At 41.7% G+C, this 17791-nt stretch overlaps 1 protein-coding gene across 1 annotated transcript in view; it reads left to right on the top strand.

Annotated features, from left to right (window-relative positions):
- The window catches only part of CCDC66 (coiled-coil domain containing 66), a 177662-nt gene that overhangs the window by 56769 nt on the left and 103102 nt on the right, over nt 1–17791 (top strand). The window lies entirely within an intron of this gene.

Genomic DNA, 17791 nt, shown 5'->3' with positions numbered 1-17791 from the left:
TCAGACTAGTATCTGTGTGCACATGCTCAGCAGTAGCTGGTGCCTCATAAAGTGTTTGTATAAAAAGACTGCACAATTTGATAATGGAAGTAAATTTTAGAGTCTCTTAAAACTGCATGCGCTATCTAAAAGTTTATAATTTTGACTTCAGTGTCCCTGCAGTGTTTATATAAGGCTGTAATGTCCTCTTGATAATTGTTTTGTTTGTTCTGAGGTAAATGATTTCCCTTGTAGTGAAGGCAAATAAGAAAGTAAAATATGTTGCAGATTATTTGACTGAATTAAAGGGACACTCGAGTAAAAATAAACTTTCTCCAACATAGGTGTGTCCGGTCCACGGCGTCATCCTTACTTGTGGGATATTCTCTTCCCCAACAGGAAATGGCAAAGAGCCCAGCAAAGCTGGTCACATGATCCCTCCTAGGCTCCGCCTACCCCAGTCATTCTCTTTGCCGTTGTACAGGCAACATCTCCACGGAGATGGCTTAGAGTTTTTTAGTGTTTAACTGTAGTTTTTTATTATTCAATCAAGAGTTTGTTATTTTGAAATAGTGCTGGTATGTACTATTTACTCAGAAACAGAAAAGAGATGAAGATTTCTGTTTGTATGAGGAAAATGATTTTAGCAACCGTAACTAAAATCCATGGCTGTTCCACACAGGACTGTTGAGAGCAATTAACTTCAGTTGGGGGAACAGTGTGCAGTCTCTTGCTGCTTGAGGTATGACACATTCTAACAAGACGATGTAATGCTGGAAGCTGTCATTTTCCCTATGGGATCCGGTAAGCCATATTTATTACGATCGTAAATAAGGGCTTCACAAGGGCTTATTTAGACTGTAGACTTTTCTGGGCTAAATCGATTCATTATTAACACATATTTAGCCTTGAGGAATCATTTTATCTGGGTATTTTGATATAATAATATCGGCAGGCACTGTATTAGACACCTTATTTCTTAGGGGCTTTCCCAAAGCATAAGCAGAGTCTCATTTTCGCGCCGGTGTGGCGCACTTGTTTTTGAGAGGCATGGCATGCAGTCGCATGTGAGAGGAGCTCTGATACTTAGAAAAGACTTTCTGAAGGCGTCATTTGGTATCGTATTCCCCTTTGGGTTTGGTTGGGTCTCAGCAAAGCAGATACCAGGGACTGTAAAGGGGTTAAAGCTTAAAACGGCTCCGGTTCCGTTATTTTAAGGGTTAAAGCTTCCAAATTTGGTGTGCAATATTTTTAAGGCTTTAAGACACTGTGGTGAAAATTTGGTGATTTTTGAACAATTCCTTCATGTTTTTTCGCAATTGCAGTAATAAAGTGTGTTCAGTTTAAAATTTAAAGTGACAGTAACGGTTTTATTTTAAAACGTTTTTTGTACTTTCTTATCAAGTTTATGCCTGTTTAACATGTCTGAACTACCAGATAGACTGTGTTCTGAATGTGGGGAAGCCAGAATTCCTATTCATTTAAATAAATGTGATTTATGTGATAATGACAATGATGCCCAAGATGATTCCTCAAGTGAGGGGAGTAAGCATGGTACTGCATCATTCCCTCCTTCGTCTACACGAGTCTTGCCCACTCAGGAGGCCCCTAGTACATCTAGCGCGCCAATACTCCTTACTATGCAACAATTAACGGCTGTAATGGATAATTCTGTCAAAAACATTTTAGCCAAAATGAACCCTTGTCAGCGTAAGCGTGGCTGCTCTGTTTTAGTTACTGAAGAGCATGACGACGCTGATATTAATATCTCTGAAGGGCCCCTAACCCAATCTGAGGGGGCCAGGGAGGTTTTGTCTGAGGGAGAAATTACTGATTCAGGGAACATTTCTCATCAGGCTGAATCTGATGTGATTACATTTAAATTTAAGTTGGAACATCTCCGCATTTTGCTTAAGGAGGTATTATCCACTCTGGATGATTGTGAAAAGTTGGTCATCCCAGAGAAACTATGTAAAATGGACAAGTTCCTAGAGGTGCCGGGGCTCCCAGAAGCTTTTCCTATACCCAAGCGGGTGGCGGACATTGTTAATAAAGAATGGGAAAGGCCCGGTATTCCTTTCGTCCCTCCCCCCATATTTAAAAAATTGTTTCCTATGGTCGACCCCAGAAAGGACTTATGGCAGTCAGTCCCCAAGGTCGAGGGAGCGGTTTCTACTTTAAACAAACGCACCACTATACCCATAGAGGATAGTTGTGCTTTCAAAGATCCTATGGATAAAAAATTAGAAGGTTTGCTTAAAAAGATGTTTGTTCAGCAGGGTTACCTTCTACAACCCATTTCATGCATTGTCCCTGTCACTACAGCTGCATATTTCTGGTTTGATGAACTGATAAAGGTGCTCGATAGTGATTCTCCTCCTTATGAGGAGATTATGGACAGAATCAATGCTCTCAAATTGGCTAATTCTTTCACTCTAGACGCCACTTTGCAATTGGCTAGGTTAGCGGCTAAGAATTCTGGGTTTGCTATTGTGGCGCGCAGAGCGCTTTGGTTGAAATCTTGGTCGGCTGATGCGTCTTCCAAGAACAAGCTACTAAACATTCCTTTCAAGGGGAAAACGCTGTTTGGCCCTGACTTGAAAGAGATTATCTCTGATATCACTGGGGGTAAGGGCCACGCCCTTCCTCAGGATAGGCCTTTCAAGGCAAAAAATAGACCTAATTTTCGTCCCTTTCGTAAAAACGGACCAGCCCAAAGTGCTACGTCCTCTAAGCAAGAGGGTAATACTTCTCAAGCCAAGCCAGCTTGGAGACCAATGCAAGGCTGGAACAAGGGAAAGCAGGCCAAGAAACCTGTCACTGCTACCAAGACAGCATGAAATATTGGCCCCCGATCCGGGACCGGATCTGGTGGGGGGCAGACTCTCTCTCTTCGCTCAGGCTTGGGCAAGAGATGTTCTGGATCCTTGGGCGCTAGAAATAGTCTCCCAGGGTTATCTTCTGGAATTCAAGGGACTTCCCCCAAGGGGGAGGTTCCACAGGTCTCAGTTGTCTTCAGACCACATAAAAAGACAGGCGTTCTTACATTGTGTAGAAGACCTGTTAAAAATGGGAGTGATTCATCCTGTTCCATTAAGAGAACAAGGGATGGGGTTCTACTCCAATCTGTTCATAGTTCCCAAAAAAGAGGGAACGTTCAGACCAATCTTAGATCTCAAGATCTTAAACAAATTTCTCAAGGTCCCATCGTTCAAGATGGAAACCATTCGAACTATCCTTCCTTCCATCCAGGAAGGTCAATTTATGACCACGGTGGATTTAAAGGATGCGTATCTACATATTCCTATCCACAAGGAACATCATCGGTTCCTAAGGTTTGCATTCCTGGACAAACATTACCAGTTTGTGGCGCTTCCTTTCGGATTAGCCACTGCTCCAAGGATTTTCACAAAGGTACTAGGGTCCCTTCTAGCGGTGCTAAGACCAAGGGGCATTGCAGTAGTACCTTACCTGGACGACATTCTGATTCAAGCGTCGTCCCTCCCTCGAGCAAAGGCTCACACGGACATCGTCCTGGCCTTTCTCAGATCTCACGGCTGGAAAGTGAACGTGGAAAAGAGTTCTCTATCCCCGTCAACAAGGGTTCCCTTCTTGGGAACAATTATAGACTCCTCAGAAATGAGGATTTTTCTAACAGAGGCCAGAAAGACAAAACTTCTGGACTCTTGTCGGATACTTCATTCCGTTCCTCTTCCTTCCGTAGCTCAGTGCATGGAAGTGATCGGGTTGATGGTAGCGGCAATGGACATAGTTCCTTTTGCGCGCATTCATCTAAGACCATTACAACTGTGCATGCTCAGTCAGTGGAATGGGGACTATACAGACTTGTCTCCAAAGATACAAGTAAATCAGAGGACCAGAGACTCACTCCGTTGGTGGCTGTCCCTGGACAACCTGTCACGAGGGATGACATTCCGCAGACCAGAGTGGGTCATTGTCACGACCGACGCCAGTCTGATGGGCTGGGGCGCGGTCTGGGGATCCCTGAAAGCTAAGGGTCTTTGGTCTCGGGAAGAATCTCTTCTACCGATAAATATTCTGGAACTGAGAGCGATATTCAATGCTCTCAAGGCTTGGCCTCAGCTAGCGAGGACCAAGTTCATACGGTTTCAATCAGACAACATGACGACTGTTGCGTACATCAACCATCAGGGGGGAACAAGGAGTTCCCTAGCGATGGAAGAAGTGACCAAGATTATTCTATGGGCGGAGTCTCACTCCTGCCACCTGTCTGCTATCCACATCCCGGGAGTGGAAAATTGGGAAGCGGATTTTCTGAGTCGTCAGACATTGCATCCGGGGGAGTGGGAACTCCATCCGGAAGTCTTTGCCCAAGTCACTCAACTATGGGGCATTCCAGACATGGATCTGATGGCCTCTCGTCAGAACTTCAAAGTTCCTTGCTACGGGTCCAGATCCAGGGATCCCAAGGCGGCTCTAGTGGATGCACTAGTAGCACCTTGGACCTTCAAACTAGCTTATGTGTTCCCGCCGTTTCCTCTCATCCCCAGGCTGGTAGCCAGGATCAATCAGGAGAGGGCGTCGGTGATCTTGATAGCTCCTGCGTGGCCACGCAGGACTTGGTATGCAGATCTGGTGAATATGTCATCGGCTCCACCTTGGAAGCTACCTTTGAGACGAGACCTTCTTGTTCAGGGTCCGTTCGAACATCCGAATCTGGTTTCACTCCAGCTGACTGCTTGGAGATTGAACGCTTGATTTTATCGAAGCGAGGTTTCTCAGATTCTGTTATCGATACTCTTGTTCAGGCCAGAAAGCCTGTAACTAGAAAGATTTACCACAAAATTTGGAAAAAATATATCTGTTGGTGTGAATCTAAAGGATTCCCTTGGGACAAGGTTAAGATTCCTAGGATTCTATCCTTCCTTCAAGAAGGATTGGAAAAAGGATTATCGGCAAGTTCCCTGAAGGGACAGATTTCTGCCTTGTCGGTGTTACTTCACAAAAAACTGGCAGCTGTGCCAGATGTTCAAGCCTTTGTTCAGGCTCTGGTTAGAATCAAGCCTGTTTACAAACCTTTGACTCCTCCTTGGAGTCTCAATTTAGTTCTTTCAGTTCTTCAGGGGGTTCCGTTTGAACCCTTACATTCCGTTGATATTAAGTTATTATCTTGGAAAGTTTTGTTTTTAGTTGCAATTTCTTCTGCTAGAAGAGTTTCAGAATTATCTGCTCTGCAGTGTTCTCCTCCTTATCTGGTGTTCCATGCAGATAAGGTGGTTTTACGTACTAAACCTGGTTTTCTTCCAAAAGTTGTTTCTAACAAAAACATTAACCAGGAGATTACCTTCTCTGTGTCCGAAACCAGTTTCAAAGAAGGAACGCTTGTTGCACAATTTGGATGTTGTTCGCGCTCTAAAATTCTATTTAGATGCTACAAAGGATTTTAGACAAACATCTTCCTTGTTTGTTGTTTATTCAGGTAAAAGGAGAGGTCAAAAAGCAACTTCTACCTCTCTCTCTTTTTGGATTAAAAGCATCATCAGATTGGCTTACGAGACTGCCGGACGGCAGCCTCCCGAAAGAATCACAGCTCATTCCACTAGGGCTGTGGCTTCCACATGGGCCTTCAAGAACGAGGCTTCTGTTGATCAGATATGTAGGGCAGCGACTTGGTCTTCACTGCACACTTTTACCAAATTTTACAAGTTTGATACTTTTGCTTCTTCTGAGGCTATATTTGGGAGAAAGGTTTTGCAAGCCGTGGTGCCTTCCATTTAGGTGACCTGATTTGCTCCCTCCCTTCATCCGTGTCCTAAAGCTTTGGTATTGGTTCCCACAAGTAAGGATGACGCCGTGGACCGGACACACCTATGTTGGAGAAAACAGAATTTATGTTTACCTGATAAATTTCTTTCTCCAACGGTGTGTCCGGTCCACGGCCCGCCCTGGTTTTTTAATCAGGTCTGATAATTTATTTTCTTTAACTACAGTCACCACGGTACCATATGGTTTCTCCTATGCTATTATTCCTCCTTAACGTCGGTCGAATGACTGGGGTAGGCGGAGCCTAGGAGGGATCATGTGACCAGCTTTGCTGGGCTCTTTGCCATTTCCTGTTGGGGAAGAGAATATCCCACAAGTAAGGATGACGCCGTGGACCGGACACACCGTTGGAGAAAGAAATTTATCAGGTAAACATAAATTCTGTTTTTATGATTCAGACAGAGCAGCAGTTTTAAGACACTTTCCAATTTACTTCCATTATCAAATTTTGCACAGTATTTTTATATTCACACATTCTGGGGAACAAGATCATACTGAGCATGTGCACAAGCTCACAGGGTATACGTATACTAGTCTGTGATTGGCTGATGTCTGTCACATGATAAAGAGGGCTGGAAAATGGGAGAAAAAATAAATTTGTCAGAAAAAAATCTACTGTTTATTTGAAATTCAGAGTAAGTGCTATTGCATTGTGTTTTTATTATGCACGTGATAATTATGCAATTTTACTGCAGTAAATTGTCTTGCTATCATTATATATATATATATATATATATATATATATATATATATATATATATATATATATATATCCAAGTGTAAACATTATAAACAAAAAACACCTTGTTTGTTTGCAGTTATTTTCCAATAAACAAACACTACCCACCATTTGCCTTGTTTTGAGGAGACAATATTGCCTTGAGTCTGTAGACAACAAAGCTAGCCACTGTCAGTATGTTAGTATAAAGTGTATTGTTTTGCTGTTATCTGAAAAAAAACTATTGGGGATATATATGTAGCAGGGTTAGCCTTGAGAAGTCTGAAGTGTGTTTTCACAGCTACGAGAATTAATACATCCACAATTTTCAGAGCTAAATTGCATGAAAAACAAACAATGAACAATGTTTTTAATAATCGGTTTTACTGTGTACAAGTAAACATTTTATATAAAAAATAACAAGGTTTTTACTGTCCCTTTAAGTAACAACTGCTTACATTTTAATTTAAATTTTAGCAGTGTCAGTTGTGGTCCTCCGACTTATGCTCATTGGCTAATAAGGTAAAGAGCCGCAGCTTAATTGGTAGGAAGAAACACGCCTCACCGAGCATGACAAGAAAGCATTGTTTTATATACACACATGCACCCAGCCACTTATATATATTTAACCCTTTCATGGCGGGGTCAGTTTGTCTACATCGGAACAATGCGATCGAGATTTCAGTTATGGGAGTGGGTCAGCGGGCATCCCTATGATGCTAGGCACGCCCTCCAGACCGCAATCGCATCCAGGAAGCGGCGTTGGCTTCAGGACAGCCAAACTGCTAGGGCATTCTATTCCGTCCTAACGGCGCTAAAGCCCAGCATGGTTAGGACGGAATAGAAAGCCATAACGGCAATAAAAGGTTAACAAGTATAGTGAGGTGGATGTTATGATCTCAGAATAGTGACCAGATTTTGCAACTGAAGAAATTGGGGACATTCAAACAGCATGAAAACCTTAAAGGGACGTGGAAGGAGGCCACATTTATACACCTGACTGATTATCACCTTCCTGTTACCGCCACACCACTGCTAAGTGGCTGCAATTTTGTTTTCATTACCAGCCGGCTACAAAGCTGCACAGTTTGCAAATTGCACCTTTTCTCTCTTCTCTACCTAATCATACAGTGCTCTCTCCTACCGCATTGGTGCATGCAGGGAAATGTAGTTCTGAGATGTGGGGCTAATGAAAGGCTAAAGCATGAGGTCAATTGCAATAGGATTACACTGCGACACCGGCCAAGAGTCAGACCCTGCAAGCATAAAAAGCTAAAACATAAACAGGACATTTTAGTGTTCCAATCCTATTAAAAAGAGATGTGTGGTCCATATCTTGGAAAACACAGCAACTGCTTATTTATATAGTATATATAAATTCTAAAAATTGTTTAATAAATAATAACTTTTAAAGGGACATAAAGTGCACTGTAAAATGCAATAACAAACACTTTCACATTCAGAGCATTTTCTTACTGCACTATATTTTTCAGATAATGATTCCTTTAACTTTAGCAAAGAGGTTAAACAAATATCTAAGGTCTGCTTGGGCCAGTCAGCCAAACACACGTGGTATTAAAGGGACAGTCTAGTCAAAAATAAACTTTCATGATTCAGATAGGGCATGTAATTTTAAACAACTTTCCAATTTACTTTTGTAATCAATTTTGCTTTGCTCTCTTGGTATTCTTATTTGAAAGCTAAACCTAGGTAGGCTCATGCTAATTTCTTAGCCCTTATCTGAATGCATGTTGACAGTTTTTCACAACTAGCGGGCGTTAGTGCATGTGTGCCATATAGATAACATTGTGCTCACGCATGTGAAGATACCTAGGAATCAGCACTGATTGGCTAAATGCAAGTCTGTCAAAAGAACGGAGATAAGGGGGGAGTCTGCAGAGGCTTAGATACAAGGTAATCACAGAGGTAAATAGTGTATTAAAGGACCAGTCAACACAGTAGATTTGCATAATCAACAAATGCAAGATAATGAGACAATGCAATAGCACTTAATCTGAATTTCAAATAAGTAGTAGATTTTTTTTCTGACAATTTTAAAAGTTATGTCTATTTCTACTCCCACTGTACCATGTGACAGCCATCAGCCAATCCCAAATGCATACACGTACCATGTGACAGCCATCAGCCGTTCACAAATGAATACACACTTATTCTTGCACATGCTCAGTAGGAGCTGATGACTCAAAAAGTTTAAATATGAAAAGACTGCACATTTAGTTAATGGAATTAAATTGGAAAGTTGTTTAAAATGGCATGCTCTATCTGAATAATGAAAGTTTAATTTTGATTGAGTGTCCCTTTAATATAACAGTGTTGATTATGCAAAACTAGGGAATAGGTAATAAAGGGATTTTCTCTTGTTAAGTGTATCCAGTCCACGGATCATCCATTACTTATGGGATATTAACTCCTCCCCAACAGGAAGTGCAAGAGGATTCACCCAGCAGAGCTGCTATATAGCTCCTCCCCTAACTGCCATTACCAGTCATTCTCTTGCACCCAACGAATAGATAGGATGTGTGAGAGGACTGTGGTGATTATACTTAGTTTCATACCTTCAATCAAAAGTTTGTTATTTTATAATAGCACCGGAGTGTGTTATTCCTTCTCTGGTAGAATTTGAAGAAGAATCTACCTGAGTTTTTCTATGATTTTAGCCGGAGTAGTTAAGATCATATTGCTGTTTCTCGGCCATCTGAGGAGAGGTAAACTTCAGATTAATCTGCAAAGAGGTATGTAGCAGCATTTTCTGACAATGGAATTGATGAGAAAATTCTGCCATACCGATATAATGTAAACTCAGCCTTAAATGCAGTAGCAGCAACTGGTATCAGGCTGTCATGTATGTATATTTTACACTTCAGTATTCTGGGGAATGGCACTTCACTGGAATTATACTGTATGCATAAAACTTTAGCCTAATTTGCAGGGACTAGCAACAGGCTTTTTAATAACACTCAATTTATTAATGTTAAACGTTTTTTGCTGGCATGTAAAATCGTTTAATTTTCTGAGGTACTGGGTGAAAAAATGTTTTGGGCACTATTTTTTTTCCACTTGGCAGTCGTTTTATTTAATTTATGACAGTTTACTGATCTCTCTCACTGTTATGTGTGAGGGGGAGAGGCCTTTTTTGGCGCTTTTGCTACGCATCAAAAAATTCAGTCAGAAGTTTATTGTCTTCCCTGCATGATCCGGTTCATCTCTACAGAACTCAGGGGTCTTCAAAACTTGTTTTGAGGGAGGTAATCACTCACAGCAGAGCTGTGAGATTGTAGTTGACTGTGATAAAAAAACGTTTATTTCTGTATTTTTTTTTTTTTTCTGCTATCAGGGTTAGTTATCCTTTGCTAATGGGAGCAATCCTTTGCTAAAATTGTGTTTTTTACAAAGATTTGATGCTATAACTTTTCAGTTTATTAATTTTCAACTGTCATAACTTTTTCTGTGCTTCTTATAGGCACAGTACGTTTTCATATTATAGTAAATTACTTGAAAAGTATTTCCAAGTTGCTAGTTTATTTGCTAGTGTGTTAAACATGTCTGATTCAGAGGAAGATATCTGTGCTATATGTGCTAAAGCCAAAGTGGAGCCCAATAGAAATTTATGTACTAACTGTATTGATGCTACTTTAAATAAAAGTCAATCTGTACAAATTGAACATATTTCACCAAACAACGAGGGGAGAGTTATGCCGACTAACTCGCCTCACGTGTCAGTACCTGCATCTCCCGCTCGGGAGGTGCGTAATATTGTAGCGCAGAGTACATCTGGGCGGCCATTACAAATCACATTACAGGATATGGCTACTGTTATGACTGAAGTTTTGGCTAAATTACCAGAACTAAGAGGTAAGCGTGATCACTCTGGGGTGAGAACAGAGTGCGCTGATAATATTAGGGCCATGTCAGACACTGCGTCACAATTTGCAGAACATGAGGACGGAGAGCTTCATTCTGCGGGTGACGGTTCTGATCCAAACAAACTGGATTCAGATATTTCAAATTTTAAATTTAAGCTGGAAAACCTCCGTGTATTACTAGGGGAGGTGTTAGCGGCTCTGAATGATTGTAACACAGTTGCAATACCAGAGAAAATGTGTAGGTTGGATAAATATTTTGCGGTACCGGCGAGTACTGACGTACCTAAGAGACTTACTGAAATTGTTACTAAGGAGTGGGATAGACCCGGTGTGCCGTTCTCACCCCTCCGATATTTAGAAAGATGTTTCCAATAGACGCCACCACACGGGACTTATGGCAAACGGTCCCTAAGGTGGAGGGAGCAGTTTCTACTTTAGCTAAGCGTACCACTATCCCGGTGGAGGATAGCTGTGCCTTTTCAGATCCAATGGATAAAAAGTTAGAGGGTTACCTTAAGAAAATGTTTGTTCAACAAGGTTTTATATTGCAACCTCTTGCATGCATTGCGCCTGTCACGGCTGCAGCAGCATTTTGGTTTGAGTCTCTGGAAGAGACACTTGAATCAGCTCCATTAGATGAGATTACACACAAGCTTAAAGCCCTTAAGTTAGCTAACTCATTTATTTCAGATGCCGTAGTACATTTAACTAAACTTACGGCTAAGAATTCCGGATTCGCCATTCAGGCACGCAGAGCACTGTGGCTAAAATCCTGGTCAGCTGACGTTACTTCTAAATCTAAATTGCTTAATATACCTTTCAAAGGGCAGACCTTATTCGGGCCCGGATTGAAAGAAATTATCGCTGACATTACAGGAGGTAAAGGCCATGCCCTGCCTCAAGACAGAGCCAAACCTAAGGCTAGACAGTCTAATTTTCGTTCCTTTCGTAATTTCAAAGCAGGAGCAGCATCAACTTCCTCTGCACCAAAACAGGAAGGAGCTGTTGCTCGCTACAGACAAGGCTGGAGACCTAACCAGTCCTGGAACAAGGGCAAGCAGGCCAGGAAACCTGCTGCTGCCCCTAAGACAGCATGAATCGAGGGCCCCCGATCCGGGAACGGATCTAGTGGGGGGCAGACTTTCTCTCTTCGCCCAGGCTTGGGCAAGAGATGTCCAGGATCCCTGGGCGTTAGAGATCATATCTCAGGGATACCTTCTAGACTTCAAATTCTCTCCCCCAAGAGGGAGATTTCATCTGTCAAGGTTGTCAACAAACCAAATAAAGAAAGAGGCGTTTCTACGCTGCGTACAAGATCTTTTATTAATGGGAGTGATCCATCCGGTTCCGCGGTCGGAACAAGGACAAGGGTTTTACTCAAATCTGTTTGTGGTTCCCAAAAAAGAGAGAACTTTCAGGCCAATCTTGGATTTAAAGATCCTAAACAAATTCCTAAGAGTTCCATCGTTCAAAATGGAAACTATTCGGACAATTTTACCCATGATCCAAAAGGGTCAGTACATGACCACAGTGGATTTAAAGGATGCTTACCTTCACATACCGATTCACAAAGATCATTACCGGTATCTAAGGTTTGCCTTTCTAGACAGGCATTACCAGTTTGTAGCTCTTCCATTCGGATTGGCTACGGCTCCGAGAATCTTCACAAAGGTTCTGGGTGCTCTTCAGGCGGTACTAAGACCGCGAGGAATTGCGGTAGCTCCGTACCTAGACGACATTCTGATACAAGCTTCAAGCTTTCAAACTGCCAAGTCTCATACAGAGTTAGTACTGGCATTTCTAAGGTCGCATGGATGGAAGGTGAACGAAAAGAAGAGTTCTCTCTTTCCACTCACAAGAGTTCCCTTCTTGGGGACTCTTATAGATTCTGTAGAAATGAAGATTTACCTGACAGAAGACAGGTTAACAAAGCTTCAAAATGCATGCCGTGTCCTTCATTCCATTCAACACCCGTCAGTAGCTCAATGCATGGAGGTGATCGGCTTAATGGTAGCAGCAATGGACATAGTACCCTTTGCACGCCTACATCTCAGACCGCTGCAATTGTGCATGCTAAGTCAGTGGAATGGGGATTACTCAGACTTGTCCCCTACTCTGAATCTGGATCAAGAGACCAGAAATTCTCTTCTATGGTGGCTTTCTCGGCCACATCTGTCCAGGGGGATGCCATTCAGCAGGCCGGACTGGACAATTGTAACAACAGACGCCAGCCTACTAGGTTGGGGCGCTGTCTGGAATTCTCTGAAGGCTCAGGGACAATGGATTCAGGAGGAGAGTCTCCTACCAATAAACATTCTGGAATTGAGAGCAGTTCTCAATGCCCTTCTGGCTTGGCCCCAGTTAACAACTCGGGGGTTCATCAGGTTTCAGTCGGACAACATCACGACTGTAGCTTACATCAACCATCAGGGAGGGACAAGAAGCTCCCTAGCAATGATGGAAGTATCAAAGATAATTCGCTGGGCAGAGTCTCACTCTTGCCACCTGTCAGCAATCCACATCCCGGGAGTGGAGAACTGGGAGGCGGATTTCTTAAGTCGTCAGACCTTTCATCCGGGGGAGTGGGAACTTCATCCGGAGGTCTTTGCCCAAATACTTCGACGTTGGGGCAAACCAGAGATAGATCTCATGGCGTCTCGACAGAACGCCAAGCTTCCTCGTTACGGGTCCAGATCCAGGGATCCGGGAGCGGTTCTGATAGATGCTTTGACAGCACCTTGGACCTTCGGGATGGCTTATGTGTTTCCACCCTTCCCGATGCTTCCTCGATTGATTGCCAGAATCAAACAGGAGAGAGCATCAGTGATTCTAATAGCGCCTGCATGGCCACGCAGGACTTGGTATGCAGATCTAGTGGACATGTCATCCTGTCCACCTTGGTCGCTACCTCTGAAACAGGACCTTCTGATCCAGGGTCCCTTCAAACATCAAAATCTAATTTCTCTGAATCTGACTGCTTGGAAATTGAACGCTTGAAACGTGGTTTTTCTGAGTCAGTTATTGATACCTTAATACAGGCTAGGAAGCCTGTTACCAGAAAGATTTACCATAAGATATGGCACAAATACTTATATTGGTGCGAATCCAAGAGTTACTCATGGAGTAAGGTTAGGATTCCGAGGATATTGTCTTTTCTACAAGAAGGTTTAGAAAAGGGTTTATCCGCTAGTTCCTTAAAGGGACAGATTTCAGCTCTGTCCATTCTTTTACACAAACGTCTGTCAGAAGTTCCGGACGTTCAAGCTTTTTGTCAGGCTTTAGCTAGGATCAAGCCTGTGTTTAAAACTGTTGCTCCACCATGGAGTTTGAACTTAGTTCTTAATGTTTTACAGGGGGTTCCGTTTGAACCCCTTCATTCCATTGATATCAAGTTGTTATCTTGGAAAGTTCTGTTTTTAATGGCGATTTCCTCGGCTCGAAGAGTCTCTGAGTTATCTGCCTTACATTGTGATTCTCCTTATCTGATTTTTCATTCAGACAAGGTAGTTCTGCGCACTAAACCTGGGTTCCTACCTAAGGTGGTCACTAACAGGAATATCAATCAAGAGATTGTGGTTCCATCTTTGTGTCCTAATCCTTCTTCGAAAAAGGAACGTCTGCTACACAATCTAGATGTAGTCCGTGCCCTGAAATTTTATCTACAGGCAACTAAGGATTTTCGACAAACGTCTTCCCTGTTTGTCGTTTATTCTGGTCAGAGGAGAGGTCAAAAAGCTTCGGCTACCTCTCTCTCCTTTTGGCTTTGTAGCATAATACGGTTAGCCTATGAGACTGCTGGACAGCAGCCTCCTGAAAGAATTACAGCACATTCTACTAGAGCTGTGGCTTCCACTTGGGCCTTTAAGAATGAGGCTTCTGTTGAACAGATTTGCAAGGCTGCAACTTGGTCTTCTCTTCATACTTTTTCCAAATTTTACAAATTTGACACTTTTGCTTCTTCGGAGGCTGTTTTTGGGAGAAAGGTTCTTCAGGCAGTGGTTCCTTCCGTATAAAGAGCCTGCCTGTCCCTCCCGTCATCCGTGTACTTTAGCTTTGGTATTGGTATCCCATAAGTAATGGATGATCCGTGGACTGGATACACTTAACAAGAGAAAACATAATTTATGCTTACCTGATAAATTTATTTCTCTTGTAGTGTATCCAGTCCACGGCCCGCCCTGTCACTTTAAGGCAGGTAATTTTTCCATTAAACTACAGTCACCACTGCACCCTATGGTTTTCCTTTCTCTGTATGTTTTCGGTCGAATGACTGGTAATGGCAGTTAGGGGAGGAGCTATATAGCAGCTCTGCTGGGTGAATCCTCTTGCACTTCCTGTTGGGGAGGAGTTAATATCCCATAAGTAATGGATGATCCGTGGACTGGATACACTACAAGAGAAATAAATGTATCAGGTAAGCATAAATTATGTTATCTATCTTTTTAAACAATAGAAAGTCTGGTGGCTACACATTAAATGGGACAGTCTACACCAATCACATTTCTTATTGCAATTTTTTTTTTTTTTTTTTTTTTTTTTTTTTTTTAAACTTTTATTTTATAGTAAAGATAATATATTACAATAATCAATGTAAAAAATACATCACAATGGGTAAAATATTCCATATACAGTTTAAACATTAACAGTCCGTGTCAAGGTAAGGGTCACCAAATCCCCTTACTATAGTGATTTACATAATAAAGATAATCCAAAATTTAGACAATCAACCAGAGTTTACCAGAGTTTATCCTATGTGTATAAAAATCTGAAAAAAACATACTACACTTGTGCAAATTTGTGATCATTTTTCATCTTTACTTCTTTTAATAATTAATATCACTCCCAGGCATTCACACATCACACATACCAAACAAAAAAAAAAAAAAAAAAAAAAAAAAAAAAAAAAAAAAAAAGAGGAAATCTGCAGCTCTCTCGTCTCCCGTCCCATCTAATCCCCTGACCCAGAATCTGACGCCCAATCTCCAGGGAAATGGCCAGCTAAAATGTTTACCATAACATACTCCGAGTCTCTGAGAGGTTTAATTAACTTTTTCTGAAGTGCGAGAGGACAAGATCTCACAAGTGTTTCCCATTTTTTGAAGAATGTAGGCAGATATTTATCTTGTGGATAGGGAATATTGAATTGCTCTGTTGTGAAATGGTTAACCATAGCACTTTTAAATTGTTTCATAGTAGGTGCAGAAGAAGCTTTCCACTGTTTAAAAATAAGATTCCGAGCTGTTAGGATTATCGTATTTATCAAGTTGTAATTCTTGGTTATTCCCTGAAATTTCACCAAAAAGAAAACATCCATTGGAGATACTTTATGATCTAATTTCAAAATTGCTGTCATCCAGTAGGATATTTTCTTCCAGTATTGATGGATTTTGGGGCAACTCCAGAGACAGTGGAATAGATCTGCACTTAATGAGGAACATCTAGGACAGAGGACTCTTGATTTATACCATTTGGAGAGAACAGCAGGAGTAAGATATCTTTTAAGAGCAATTTTTATCTGCGACTCTCTCCACGAAGTCGGTACCCAGCTTTGCTGAATTATTTGGAAACTCCCTATAATGGTCTGTTCATCTATATCTGGGAAATATGTGTCCCACATTGCCACCATCTCAGTTACCTGTGTCTTTGACGTTTTCTGGTTTGTGAGAAGATATAGTGGAGAAATTGTATAGATTCCTGCCGCATACAGGGAGATCCTGGCCTGTAGCTCGCCCCGTGACCAATTATTCCCGTATTTTGAGCTTAGCTCCTGCAGATAATGTCTAACTTGGAGATAAGCATAGAATTCGCGTGGCTGTAGCTCGTATTGTGTTGCAATATCCTCAAACAGTCGTGGGTATCCATCTGTACCTAGTAGTTGCCAAATATTTTGAAGACCCTTTGACGCCCAAGCTTTGAATATCTGGTTGTTTAAGCCCGGCCCGAACTCAGGATTACCACATATAGTTAAATATTGTGATATATGGGGGGAGCAATCGTTTTCCACACAAAGCCTCTGCCAGGCCACCAGGACGTTCTTAAAGGTGGTCATATAGAATATATTGGAGGGCAAGGAGGTGAGGGGACAGTGTAAAAGTGCCTTCAAATTGAACGGGGCCACCACTTGGTTTTCCCAGGTAACCAAGGAAATTTGGTCTTTCCCAGTTAGCCAGTCTAGAGCAAATCTGGCTAAGGTAGCCAGATTATATGATTGAATATTAGGGAGAGCGAGGCCGGCTGAAAGCTTAGAATTCATAAGTCTATGGGGCGCAAGGCGTGGTCTCTTACCATTCCATAAGAATTGAGAACATGCCCTATTATATATGATAATATCTTTCTTATGTAGAAAACACGGGATATTCTGCATAATATAAAAAAGTTTTGGAAAGAGGACAGATTTAATTAAGGTTACGCGCGCCGTTAATGATATAGGTAACGGGGTCCACTCCACTAACTTCTTTCTGCAGAAATCTAGACATGGTCTATAATTTATTTTGTACCACTCTTCTGGATTTCTGGATAGACAAAGACCAAGATAAGTAATCTGGGAGACCTCAAGGAAGGGATGATTACAATAATAAGGAGGGTTTCTATATACCCACATTAATTCTGACTTTGAGATATTTATCTTAAATCCAGAGATCTCCCCAAATTCTTGGATAATCATTTGGAAGATGGGTATAGTGACCTTAAGATTAGAAAGAAATATTAAGAGATCATCCGCATACAGGAGCAACACTAGCTTTTCATCTGCCATGAGAATCCCATCTAGTTCTTGTCTTAATCTAATAGCAAGAGGTTCTATACTCAGATTGAATAAAAAAGGGGAAAGAGGGCATCCTTGTCTAGTCCCTCTGGAAAGCTCAAAGCGTTGGGTAGATGTATTATTTATGATGATCGCCGAGGAAGGGGTACTATAGATTAGTTGAATATAATTAATAAAATATTCAGGAAATCCGAACCGATCCAACGCGGAGAACAGATGGACCCAATCAACGCGATCGAATGCTTTCTCCGCGTCGATCGTTAAGATAGCCTTATCTTCCGTTTCCCTTACTCGTAAAGACTTATATTTGATCCAGAAGGATTCGATCAGGATTAATAGTTTCCTTGTGTTTCTTACAGGATTCCGGCCCGACATAAAACCCGATTGGTTCTCGTGGATTAAGTCACCCATGTATGGTTTTAATCGGGAGGCTATTATAGATGCCAGCAACTTATAGTCGGTGTTTAGGACTGAGATCGGTCTATAGGAGCTAGGTAATTCCGGATCTTTACCTTTTTTTAGAATTAATGAGATATTTGCGGTTGTAAAAGATGGAGAACAATTAGTGTTTTCTGAAAAATAAAAATTAAATAGCTTATTCAGTATTGGGGTCACCTGTATCTGTAAAATCCTATAGTACTC

This window comes from Bombina bombina, chromosome 7, assembly GCF_027579735.1.
Source record: "Bombina bombina isolate aBomBom1 chromosome 7, aBomBom1.pri, whole genome shotgun sequence".
NCBI lineage: Eukaryota > Metazoa > Chordata > Amphibia > Anura > Bombinatoridae > Bombina > Bombina bombina.
Note: the sequence above shows the minus strand (reverse complement) of the source record. Positions and strands in the feature narration are given on the sequence as shown.